This window comes from Manis pentadactyla, chromosome 3, assembly GCF_030020395.1.
Source record: "Manis pentadactyla isolate mManPen7 chromosome 3, mManPen7.hap1, whole genome shotgun sequence".
NCBI classification, from domain to species: domain Eukaryota; kingdom Metazoa; phylum Chordata; class Mammalia; order Pholidota; family Manidae; genus Manis; species Manis pentadactyla.
Window position 1 is genome coordinate 12,830,642 of NC_080021.1, and position 12,321 is coordinate 12,842,962.

The window sequence follows — 12,321 nt, forward strand, 5'->3', positions numbered from 1 at the left end:
TGTTACTGGCAGCCACCAGGAAGTGCTCTTCGGGCATACATTTTCATCAACTCTTACTAAGCTTCTGTATGTTGTAGGTATTACATGCTTCACTTTTTTCAGAAGGGGACAAAGTAAGCATTGCCCTCTCTTCCATTAGATTGTACAGTCCTTGAAGAAAGTATGTGATCCACATGTTCATCCCAGAGAAATAATATCTGTAGCACAAAATATGTGCCCAACTTGTAGTTTTGAATAAATGAATGAGAATAGACCAACTAACTAAACTGCACGAGACCACAGAGCTTTTATGTAAGAGTAAGAAGGGGCATGCTAGGGTTTATACCCAGGTCTGTTTGACCTCAAACCCCACACTTCTTCCGTTATACTACACTGTTTCATCTGGAAGCTAGAATGTCCAGTCCCAACCCTCCTCAGTTTACTAAGATGAAATTGAGACTCAGACAAGAAGTGACTTATTCAAGGAGTCCTAGGACGTCAATACCAGATCCACCCTGAAAAGCCCAGTCTCCTTACCCTAGTCTCTTTGTCCTTCCACCCACCCTTTAGCAAAGGTGGTGAAGGCTGGGTGGTGCGAGGACCAAGAGCAAAAGCCCCAAAGTTGCACCAACCCATCCTATAATCCAAGCAACTCCCTTTTGAAGTCTGTGATCTTGGATAAGATGTCTTTTAAAACTCATGTTTCTAATCTTCACAGTGGGGTTCATTAATAAGACTTTATATCAAATAAATTTGTTGTGAAGATTTTATGAGATAATCCACCTAAAGTGTTTGGCACAATGTGTCTTCTATAGAAAGCACTCAGAAAGTTAGCAGTCTTTTGTTTATAGGTAAAATGGCATAATCACTTTTCTAAGCCTCAGTTTTCCCATATGCAAAATGGAGATAATGATAATACCTACCTCATAATTGTTATTCTGAAGATTAAATGACATCATAGTGCTTTAAATGGTACCTGGCAAATAGTAAGCATCAAATAAATGTATGTTATCATTATTACTGTTATTATTATCATTATATTTCTCTTGGCAGTTCAGTAGTAGACACCTTAGATTGAGTGAGAGATTCGCTGAGTGACCCATACCAGAGACCTTCTTTCTGTTCAGGTGGGAGTGCTGAGGAGGGATGGGGCCCCATCAGCCTCTCTGGACACCAGGCCGGCTAAGTACACACTCTCCTCTGGGAGGAGCAGGAGAAGGCGGATTCTGACTGTCCTGAGATCAGATGGGGTATAGGTCCTGGCTTATAACCCTTGGTATCTTTTACATTTTGCTTATTAAGGGGTTTTCTTTCCTTGTATTTTCCCCCTATCATGGTGATTTAATCTCTTTTTGAAAATGGCAGCCTACTCAGCAGTGTCCAAGGCCTTGTTTCAACCCTGTGACTGGAGATTTATGAAGGGTAAAGAAAAGCCTTGAGGGTCCTCTGGCAGCTATCTTAGCATAATAGTCATAATACTTGCACTTTCTGGAATGCTCTGTGGATATGGAGCTTTTACTTGTTTGATATTTAATTTTATGTGTCAACTTGAGTAGGCCTTGGGGTTTCCAGATATTTGGTGAAACATTAGTCCAGGTATTTCTGTGTGGGTGTTTTTGGGTAACTTTGGATATGGGTGGACCTCATCCAATCAACTCAAGGCATGAATAAAACAAAAGGGCTGACTCTCCCCAGTTGGGAGGATTCTCCCTGCCTGACTGTCTGTGCCAGGATGTTGGCTTTTTACTGACTTTGGACTCAGACTGAGACACTGGCTGTTCCTGGGTCCCGAGCCTGCCGACCTTCCACAGGGAACTCACCACCAGGCAATCCTGGATCTTCAGGCTCTCAATTCACCCTGCGGATTCTGGGACGTGCCGGACTCTATAACTGTATGAGCCAATTCCTTATAATGTACATATATGCATCCTATTGGTTCTGTTTCTCTGGAGAACCATGACTAAAGCATTTAACATTTTATATCCTTATAACAATTCAGTGAGTTAGGTAGTATTGTTCCCATTGCACAATTAAGAAAATTGAGGCCAAGATGGCTTTTCTTTGGGCACATGAATAATAAATGATAGAATCTTAATGGATTCCTTAGTCCAATTCTAGTTCTTTGTGATAACTATGATATACTGCCTCTTAAACAAGGGAAATACTTTTCAAGATTGACAGGATCATAAAAAATAAGGAAACATTGAGAAACTTCCACATACTAGAGGAGAATTCGGAGATATGACAACTAAATGTAATATGATGCCTAGGACTGGATCCTTAAACAGAAAGGTGACATTAAAGGAAAAACTGGTGAAATCCAAAATAGTCTAGAGTAACATATAATGTGCCAGTGTCATTTTCTTACTTTTGATAATGTATCATGGTGAGGTAAGTTGTTAATAACTGGAGAAACTAGATAAGAGGTATGTGGAAATCTTTTGTAATGTTTTTGCAATTTTTCTATAATTCTAAAACTATTCTTAAAAAGTTTATTTTAGAAAAAGAAGAACATCAATTTGGATTATGAGAATAGTTGGTTAAGTACTGTGTTGAAGGAACTTCATTTGTATGTATCAATATCAATATACAACATATTTGCATTTATATTAGTACTATTATACATATAAATAATATATATGTGGTATATATACATACATACATTTACATATGCTTTTTGAAAGATTGAATTATTTAATTTTACAGATTAGGAAATTGAAGCATACATACATATATACTGACATACATAACTAAATTGTCCTGTCTGACTGAGATTTTAAAGTATAACTTGTGCCACTGTAAAGCTGTGTTCTTTTGTTTCTGATGAGGGCTCATCCTTAGCAATGTTCTTTAAAATGGAGAGACTGTGTGTCTCTCTCTGTATCAACCCATTTCTCAAGGTCTAGTTCAGAGTTCTCAATTTCCATGAAGCTTTTCCAAAATTACTTTATTTAACACTGGACTTCCCTGTGAATTTTCTGGGTTGCCTCTGTTATATTCAGGGGAATCCAGTTATTAGTGCGTCTCTTGAAAGTGTCAAATCAAAGGAAATGAATTAGATATAAGTCCAAAATACCATCTTTGTCATCGATAAAGCTAGCGTTGGAGCATGGCGGGGGTGGGGTGGGGGTGTCATTGTCTCTGAGCAAATGAGCACCCAGATCATGAGCTCCAGAATTACCCAGACTCAGTGCACCTCCCTCTCACAGGCAATAGGTAAAAGCTGTAGGATGGAGGTCAGAATGTAATGCGGGCTCTCTATGGGCAAGTCTTGTCCCCGAAAGAGGAAGGCTAACAAGCCACAGTACTCTTACCTTCCCTTTTTCCTTTCAGGCTTACCAGTCAGCTACAACAGAAGAGGGAGGGCCAGAGTGTTATATCAACTGGTCTCCCCATGAGTGGAAGGAAATGGGGAGAAGCATCCTTCCCCAAAAGTTTCAAATAAACATTTTGAACATTCTTTAAGTATCATGACTTCACTTTAGTATTAGTCATGTGTACACAAATTACCTCCTGACATAGATCATGAGCTACTAGAAGGCAAATATTATTAATTGAGCCAATGCACTCGGCTTGGTACCCAGCTGGCAGACAGCATTATCTATCGGAAAACACAAGGTCCTGGAGTCAGACTCAAGGATTTGAATCTGATCTTTCCTGTTTACTAATGTGTGATTTTGATGAATTTCTCCAAACTTTAGTTTTCACACCTGTGGAATAGAGTTCTCTATTTTCTGAGCTGCTTTGACATATAAAATGTCGGGTATATAATAAGTATTAATGTTAGTTTCCTTTTACTCTTTCACATCCTTTTCAATAAATATTTCCTCTTTTGGAAGTCTACTTTTAAATAACTAAGCTTTGGATTCCTCATCTATACAAAAAGCTAATAATAGTTAGTTCTAAGAGTTGTCAAGCCAATTAAAAAGAGGAGTGTGTAAAGTGCTTAGCAAAGTGCCTGGCACATCAATAGGGAGCAGAGAAAAGTCCTTGTAGTATTAATGGTTAGATAGGTAGGTTTTTGTATTGTTGCCCTTGTTCTTGTTCTTAGTCTGGAGAACAAGGGGGAACAGCTAGCTGTCTGCCTAGGGGATCCTAATGTCCACAGTCCTTGGAATTCAGTTAATCCAAAGGAACTATGAATGATTTCACCTGTGAAGTGCCGAATACATGTCCCTCTAATCAGATCGCCTTCTTAATGTCCTAGTGGGCAGGCTATCCAGGATCATTAATGTCTGTGATATATTTTCTGTTCATGAGCAGAGGCCAACTATGAATGCATTTTAAACAAACCCAATCAACAAATATAAATCATATCCATTCTAGAAATGTTCAAGCCAGTGTCCTGTTAAGAAACAGCACATCTTGCCTTGTATAGTCAGAACATAGACGTTTGGGCAGCTGTCTCTTCAGAGAAAGAGGATTGTTCATTGAAGTTCAGAACTAGCAGTAAAATGTTCTCTTACCAAAACATGGAGCAAAAAAGTCACCTCAACCTTTGAAGGAATTGAAATACAAATGCAGACCCTTAATTTTGTACTTTTTTGAGATAAGGGAAGCCCATGTATAAAAATGTGTTCCTTGAAGAGGAAGTCACTAAAAGAGAAGAGTTTTTCACGAGAGAGTTTAGACTGATAATGGCCTTTCCAAACACCCTGTAGCAAAAGCTGGCAGTCCTTGTACAGCAGCAGCTCTTTAAAAGATCAAGGTGACTTCTACTGAGAATGACTGTCTTCATTTTTGAATCCCATGAAGAAAATTTATATCAATTAATGATGTGAAAACCAGCATGGGAGACAAAGCTTAAGTATCTGGACCATTACCGATGGTTTAAGGAAAAGATGTATTAGGCTCTTTGAAGTCAGAATTCCCCAGAAAATATTGGCTATGAAATTATTCCACTGGGCATAGACAACTAACACCAATATTGATAATACAGGTTCAAACCCCTAATCACAATTCAAAACCCAAATGGCTGTAGAAACAAGGTATTTTTGTCATTTCATGCAGACACATTTGATAATTAAATCTGACGTGAATTAATTTGAAGCTACTTACAATGTTTCTTACTTTCATTTAGAGTGAATCTTCATGTATTTAGCTGCAGAAAAATTAATATATTTGGTTACAGAGAGCTGTTCAGGTCTCCCTGGAGTCGTTAACACACATATACACACACACCAACAGACACACAATATTTGAACTGTAACTACCTTCCTAAAATTTCAGAATCTCTGAATTTAAAATAAATCTGGACCTATGGGCTTCAGAAAAGGAATTGTGGTTCTAACACAACATCTGTTCATATATGTCCATATGGTATGTGTTCAAGAAATGGCTGTTATTTTCTTACTGTATGCATTATCTTGCTTAATACTGACAGCCAGACATTTGCAGTAATTAGTTATTTAATCCCACTTGCAGATATAGAAATTGAGGCTTAGAGCGAATAAATTACTTATTCTAAAAAGAGATTCTTAGTTCAAATACTATGTTCTTTACCTGTATCTCCTAAATCGCATGGATGCCACTTGGAGGCATTATATGAAACTCAACTTAAAAAATAACTTTCTTCCCCTGACCTGGTCATACCTCTATTGGTTTTTAATCTACCAGTAGTGGATTGTTTAAACTAAAGGTGGAGCCTGGGGCCTAGACCTAGGCAGTTGTGTGATGGGAAACTGTCTGTCTGGGAGCCAGGGGTGGTGGGAAGACCCCGGTTTGTAGTATTTGCCAATATCTAAGGTGTAAATGCTCCTGCTACGGACAATTTAAAGCTACTAAGATGCTAAAAGTGGCTCACAAAAGTCCTTCTATTTAACAGTTGTCTCTAACAAGCTCATCCCAGCCCACTGCTGAAACTGGAGTATTGTTCAAAAGTCTAAGGTGATTATAGGTAAGACCCTTCTCTCTGAAAGCATCTACAGTACCCAAGGAAACTTGTTTCCTGAAAATTCCTGTGGGGAATAAAGTCTGTTCTACCACTCAAGGAGCATTAAATAGGGATCTACTGTATCTTAGATACTGGGAAAAACATGTATTACCCAAATAGACCCCTCTGGAAATCCACAACTAACTAAGCCTTGTCTGATGGCCAGCAGGGAGGCTGTCCTGAGCGTTCACGCCCACCTTTAATTTCCCAGTTTGTGTCCTTGGAGGAACTGTATCACTCTCCATGCACATACAGCTTTTCTTTTAAATGTTTCATTAGTGGGAATTTCAGTAAGAATTCATTTTTCCGAATGTGACATTATGATTGAGGAGGGTGGTGCTACTGATATTTATCCCAGGGTAGATAGCCATAAACCAGCATTACCCCAGGAAAATGGCATGTGTTCTTACCCAAGTTTCCGTCACTTTTCCAAAATTAGCACATATTAGCAAGATGTTTTTTCTGTTATTTAGACTTGTTTTTCTCTCCAAAGAGATCGCAAAACTTTCCATCAATTCATCAAGATCTTTCCAGGAAACAGAATAATTTCTGTCCAAATAAGGAATGTGGAAATCTAAACTATAATTTTCAAGCTCCAGGCACACAGTTGATCTCATAATTGAATACTTCTTCCTTTCAGAAGTGTCCAGAGATTTTCTGTCTGGGATTGAGTAATTTTATATATCCTATTTACTTTTAACATTTCCTCTGGTCTGTTGGGATACAGAACTACCTGTCTATTTTTTAGTAGTAATTTATTCTATTCAATAATTATGAATACTCTGTGCTAGGCAGCATGCCAGATGCTGAAGATAAAAATATGCCCCAAGTTCTCCAGGTTTTGGTAGTCTGTATATAAAATATACAGACTTATCCCGGAGAGTCCTTGAGGAACAGTGTAAACTTGAGGAAAGTTACGTGAGATTGACAGTACATGTCCTTATCTGTAAAGTGGGGATAATAACATTTATGCCATAAAGTTGCTCCAAAAATCAAATGAAGGCAATGTTTTGTAAAGTGCAATATACACATTGAGGTGTACTAGTAGTTATCCTTTGCCTTTCCAAAAGATGATTGCTTTGCAAATGTTTCAGTTTCACTGAGAATCAAGTTCTCGTTTAGCCACATACTTGAAAGTAATCATGAACACGTGATTCCCTGAAGGACACTGTGTTGCCATGGGTCTACAGCCACCAAAGAGCAAAGCTAAATTTTATCAATCAGTGTTTCTTATATTTTTAAATACCTATAATTACCTTGAAAGGCAGAAAATATTAGCAAAGCCACATTTAGTGTTAGTTAAATCTGAAAAAAATTAAATGTAGCAGCCAACTTGGTGTCAAGGTGAAACTCTTCTTTATAAGTTATCTTTCTGAACATCTCCTGCTCCTCTCCATCCCTACTCCAGAGATTTTTAACATGTTTCTCCTCTCAGCACATCATTGAGAACCATATACTGAATAATGCCAAAATACTTAGGTAGTCCCAAGGAATCTCTTTGTGCCTGATTTCCCAAAGTCTATCAACTGAGCCCTTCACTGTTCCATCTTTGAACAATCAATCAGGTCAAAAACAATTGATCTGCTGCAAACATGTCAGCAACATATTGATCCTCCCATTGAGCTCTGCTCAAATACAGTGAGGGTGATGAAAACCATCAATGCATTGAGAAATGAGCAAATGAAGGACCCTCTACAGAACTTTTCCCCCTCTCTTTCTTAATTAGAGCTGTTATTTTTAAAATTGATTTTAAGGCTGTTAACACAAGAATCTGTATGCACCATGGTATAATGGAAAGAACTGGGTCAAACTTTCCTTTTGGCCACTTGTTGTCTGTGTGAGCAATATACATGCCTCTTCATCTCTAGTGGTTTTATCCATAAGATGAATCATATTGAGCCTCCCCACAGAGATGCGATCATGTGGGAGCCAATGTGAGGCACTAGCTAATGGTAAAGATTTTGGAGTCAGAGGACGGTGATGTGGGTCCCAGCTCTGTAATGTTACTGCTGTGAGATCTTGGGCAATGGACTTAACTTGCTTATCTTAGTTTCCTTATGTATGAAATTGTCATGAAAATAGTTACTACTTCATAGGGCCTTCATAAGTGATAAGATAAAATCCCATAAAACATTTATTTTAGAGCATCATACTTTGAACACACTCAATAAAAATTAGATTTATTACTTCTGACCTTTGACACTCCTTTCATTTTCTGTTTCTTTCCTGCTTTTTGCAGTGTTATCTCTTCTGTTTTGTCTCACACGTGCTGAGTAGCTACACTAGATGAGGCAACCACTGCCCACCTAGACTCCCCCAGTTATGCTGGGCATACAGTTTCTACATTCGAGACAGAATTTCTGAGTCTTCCTTATAGATACGTCTGGTGATGTGATTGTTACGCATTTGGATATAAGTGGTGGAAATGACTCCCAGGAAGTATCTGTAAGGGAAAGAGGTGTATTCTTTTCTACCCTTTTCCTTCTTCATGATATTTGGTGAATATTCATGGTATTTGATGAATATTTTGCCTGGAAATGAACGATGAGCTTGAATATGAAGTTGAAAGTTTCTATAAATTGGAAAATGGGAGTGGAGAGTGGCAGAGCAGAGAGAGAGGGTTCTGGAACTCGGATGATTCTGGAGTTACCATTACAGCGCAGACCTTTCATCAGAATTCATAGCTGAGAACAAGAAATGTGGTCCTGCTTTATTGAACTCACTGCTAATTGGGTTAAGTAAAAATCATGTGATCATACTCAAATGTATCACTTGGCACCATGGAATCAATAATTTCCAGTGTTGGCTAAGAAAAAGCCTCAGGATAATTAATAGCCAGGATGATAATCTACTTGCATGGGTCCAAGACTGTTTTTTGTACTTCTTTCTTTAAGTTCACTAAATGAATAAACAAATGAATGAAAAAAGATTAGAAAAGTTTAAATGAACTTACTGGTCTCCTTCTCAGTCTCTTTCAGAGCAATGTAATTCAACTCTTCTCCCAGCAGCCTCTGGGAATTAAATGTAAGTCATGTGTGTTTCAGTAATATAGAGGGTTAGGAAAAACTGAGGACTAAGAATCAAGGCACCCAGATAGTGCCCTGCTGCCTTCTTGAATAAATTATGTGACTTCTAGAATTCAGCTTTTCTGAGCTTCCGTTTATTTCTCTGTACTATGTACATCATAACATCAACACTTACATAGCATGAAAGATTGTTTATAGGATAATAAATATGTAGGTATCTTGAAAATTTAAAACCTAGAACATTCATAAGCCATTTTTATAACTAATTCTACTAATGGTTGATGTTGACTCAGAGGTTCCATGGAAGAGAATCACCAAGGGGTGTTTCAGAAACTAAAGCCTATTGACATACAGTTGGCAGTACATCCTACAGGGACTGACAATATGCATTGATGTACTTGGGTCTGCCCTTCACACCTGCCCCCAACCCAATCCCTGACCTCCATGAGGGGACACAAGCCTGTTATTCATTACAGTCTTCCCATGCCATCAAGAATGTGCTGCTGCTCCAGTCCATTGGAACAGGCGGTTGGTTGGCAAAGCCATCAGACACCTGTTGAGGCTGAGTCATCCCTATTCACAGGATGTGCCTCACTGCCTTGGGGGTAGAGTGTTCAGCTAAGGATGAGAGCCTTGGCCAGTCCAGTCTGGCACAGCTGATGCTCTCATTCATTGGCAGCTTTTAGGGGAAACCAGAGATCCATGGTCTAATTTCACTTGCTCCTTGTCTTCTCTTTTGACGGGTGTTCACAGTGGAGGGGTCATGCACATTCGTTCAGGCTCAGGAGTTATATTGGGCTTGAAGGAAGTCAACTGTTTCATGGAAATTAAAACGAGTGGTGGTAGCATAGATATGATGCCTCTTCAAATCCCTGACACTTTCTTCCAACACACCCCGCTTTGCTAGCAGGCTACTGAAGTCAAGGCCCAGGGTCTTATGTCCATTTCAGAGCTAGCAGTCTTTGTAAATAAAAATTGGTTCTTTAGTCAATAAAGTCTTGATCCTAGCTGGGACTTTTGTATTTGTTAAATTAATCCATGTATATTGGAGTTCTTATAGGGACAATATTGGAGTTTCTGGGACAGTCTTAGTAATTAATCCCTTCTCTCAGTTGGCTCTCCAACATTTCTGTTTAGAAAGAATTTACGAGCTACAGTACACCTGGAAGGGGAGAGAGGGAGTCATTAGAAACTATCTAATGCTCAGACCATCCACCCACTTTATCTTGGGGAATATGCCTCCGGTTACTTGTACTTCTCAATGTTTAATAATGATAACTTGTATATGAAATACAGAGGTTTTACCTTTAGGAAAGATTCTCTACAGATCTTCCTCAGCTTACAGTGGGCTTATGTCCTGATAAACCTATCATAAATTAAATATATCATAATTCAAAAATGCATTTAATACACCTGACCCATCAAAGATCACAGCTTAGCCTCGCCTACCTTCAGTGAGCTCAGAACATTTACATTAGCATACATTAGGCAGAATCATCTAACACAAACCCTATTTTATAGTATAGTGTTGAATATCTCCTGTTAATTTGTAGAACATTGTACTTAAAGTGAAAAATAGAATGGTTTTAAGGTTATCAGTTGTTTCTCCTTGTGATAACATGGCTGACCAGGAGCCAGTGGCTCACTGTTGCTGCCCAGCATCATGAGAATATCCTATGGCATATCACTAGCTCAGGAAAAGTTCAAAGTTCAAAATTTGAAGTATGGTTTCTCCTGAATGCATATCACTTTCACACCCAATGTGAAGTTGAAAAATCTTGAGTCAAACCAACAAAAGAGAGGGACTGTCTATACTGTAAAATTTTGGGTCCTTGATGTCTACAAAAGCACAGACCTACATGGCAAAAAGGAATGTGTATTCCAACTGTATCCCTCTATCTCCAAGCCATACATGCAGCCAAGCCGTCTAAGAACTACAGTTAATTGTATTTTCAGATTTGTGTTAAAATGCGGTTTGTGATATTGCACCCTAGAAAAATAAAAGCCACTATCCCACAATAACTTTTTAGTTAACAAGTTCTTCCTAAGAGCTAACACAGTCTCTCAAGTTAGTATCGCATGGCCTCTGTAAACAAACTTCCCAGGTAAGTCCAGAGTCTGTCTGTTGTTAGATGTGTGACCTTAGGCAAATTCCTTAACTTCTCTGCAAAATGAAGATGATAATGCTAGTATCCACACCACAGGATTGTTGTAAAGGGTAAAAGGACTACTGTGCGTAAAGCACTTAAGATAGCGCCCAGAGCATAGTAAACATCAGCAATAAACATTCTTCTCCTGTTAACTTTGACTCAATGGCTTTGACCTTTGTGGTGACAGGCAAAGAATTGGTCACCTTCACTCATAGTTCACATAAGATTCTAAACAACTTGACTAAATCTCTTCTGGTATTTGTTTTCTACTAGGTGCGATATTGTGATATTTAAGGAATATATATTTGGTCTTTCAGAAAACCAAAATATATTCTCAGATATATTTGGTGTTTGCCCATGGTTCTGGGTCACAGCTTCTAAATTCTAACTAGGAATTTTCTGTGATAAGAATGAATAAAAAATGTTTTCTGTTATGTCAGTGAGGCGACTTTTGGAAAGCCCTTAGGTAACTTAACTGGGGGACTTGTTGCCTGGAGAACCAACCCTGGGAATAGAGAATTGGAACTTTGGGTCTGGAGATTGAGTTCAATTGTCCATGGCCAGTGATGTAATCAATATGCTTGTGTAACGAAGCTACCTAGAGCCATCAAAGGACAGGGTTCAGAGAGCTTCCAGGTTGGAGAAAGAGGAGATGTGGGGAGGAGATGAGGAGATGATATGGAAGCTCCAAGCCCTGTCCCCACCATTTGCCTTATCCATCTCTTCCATCTGGCTGTTACTGAGTTATATCCTTTTATAATAACTGGTAATTTCGTGGATAAATATGTACCTGAGTTCTATGAGACACTAGCAAATTAGTGAAACCTGAGGAGGCAGTCTTGGGAACTTCTGATTTATAGCCAGTTGGTCAGAAGTACAGGTAACAACCTGGGCTTGTGACTGGAGTCTGAAGTGGGGAGGAGGGGAGTCTCATAGGACTGAACTTTTAACTTATGGAATCTGATGATGTCTCTGGGTAGTGTCAGAATTGAGGTGAATTCTAGGACACCCAGTCAGTGTCCTGAGATTTACTTGGTGTTGGTGTACACACACCCCCACTCCTTGAAATTGGGTCCAGGACACCAGAAGAACAGGATATTTCATCGTGATGCTAGAATAACACTGGAGTAGCAATTGTGATTGCATACTTAATGGTAAAGAATTCCTTTTATAATTTTACAGCGCATTTGTAATTACTTAGAGTAGGGTGGCTGACAGCACTACAAATGTGCCC

The 12,321-nt window shown here is 38.8% G+C and overlaps 1 long non-coding RNA gene across 2 annotated transcripts in view; it reads left to right on the plus strand.

Annotated features, from left to right (window-relative positions):
• The first annotated feature begins 1,108 nt into the window (after positions 1-1,108).
• LOC130682801 (uncharacterized) overlaps positions 1,109-12,321 on the plus strand; it is a 208,729-nt gene continuing 197,516 nt past the window's right edge. For both annotated transcript variants that reach the window (XR_008996145.1, XR_008996144.1), the window contains exon 1: positions 1,109-1,229. This is a non-coding gene — a long non-coding RNA (uncharacterized LOC130682801). The remainder of the gene's footprint in view (positions 1,230-12,321) is intronic.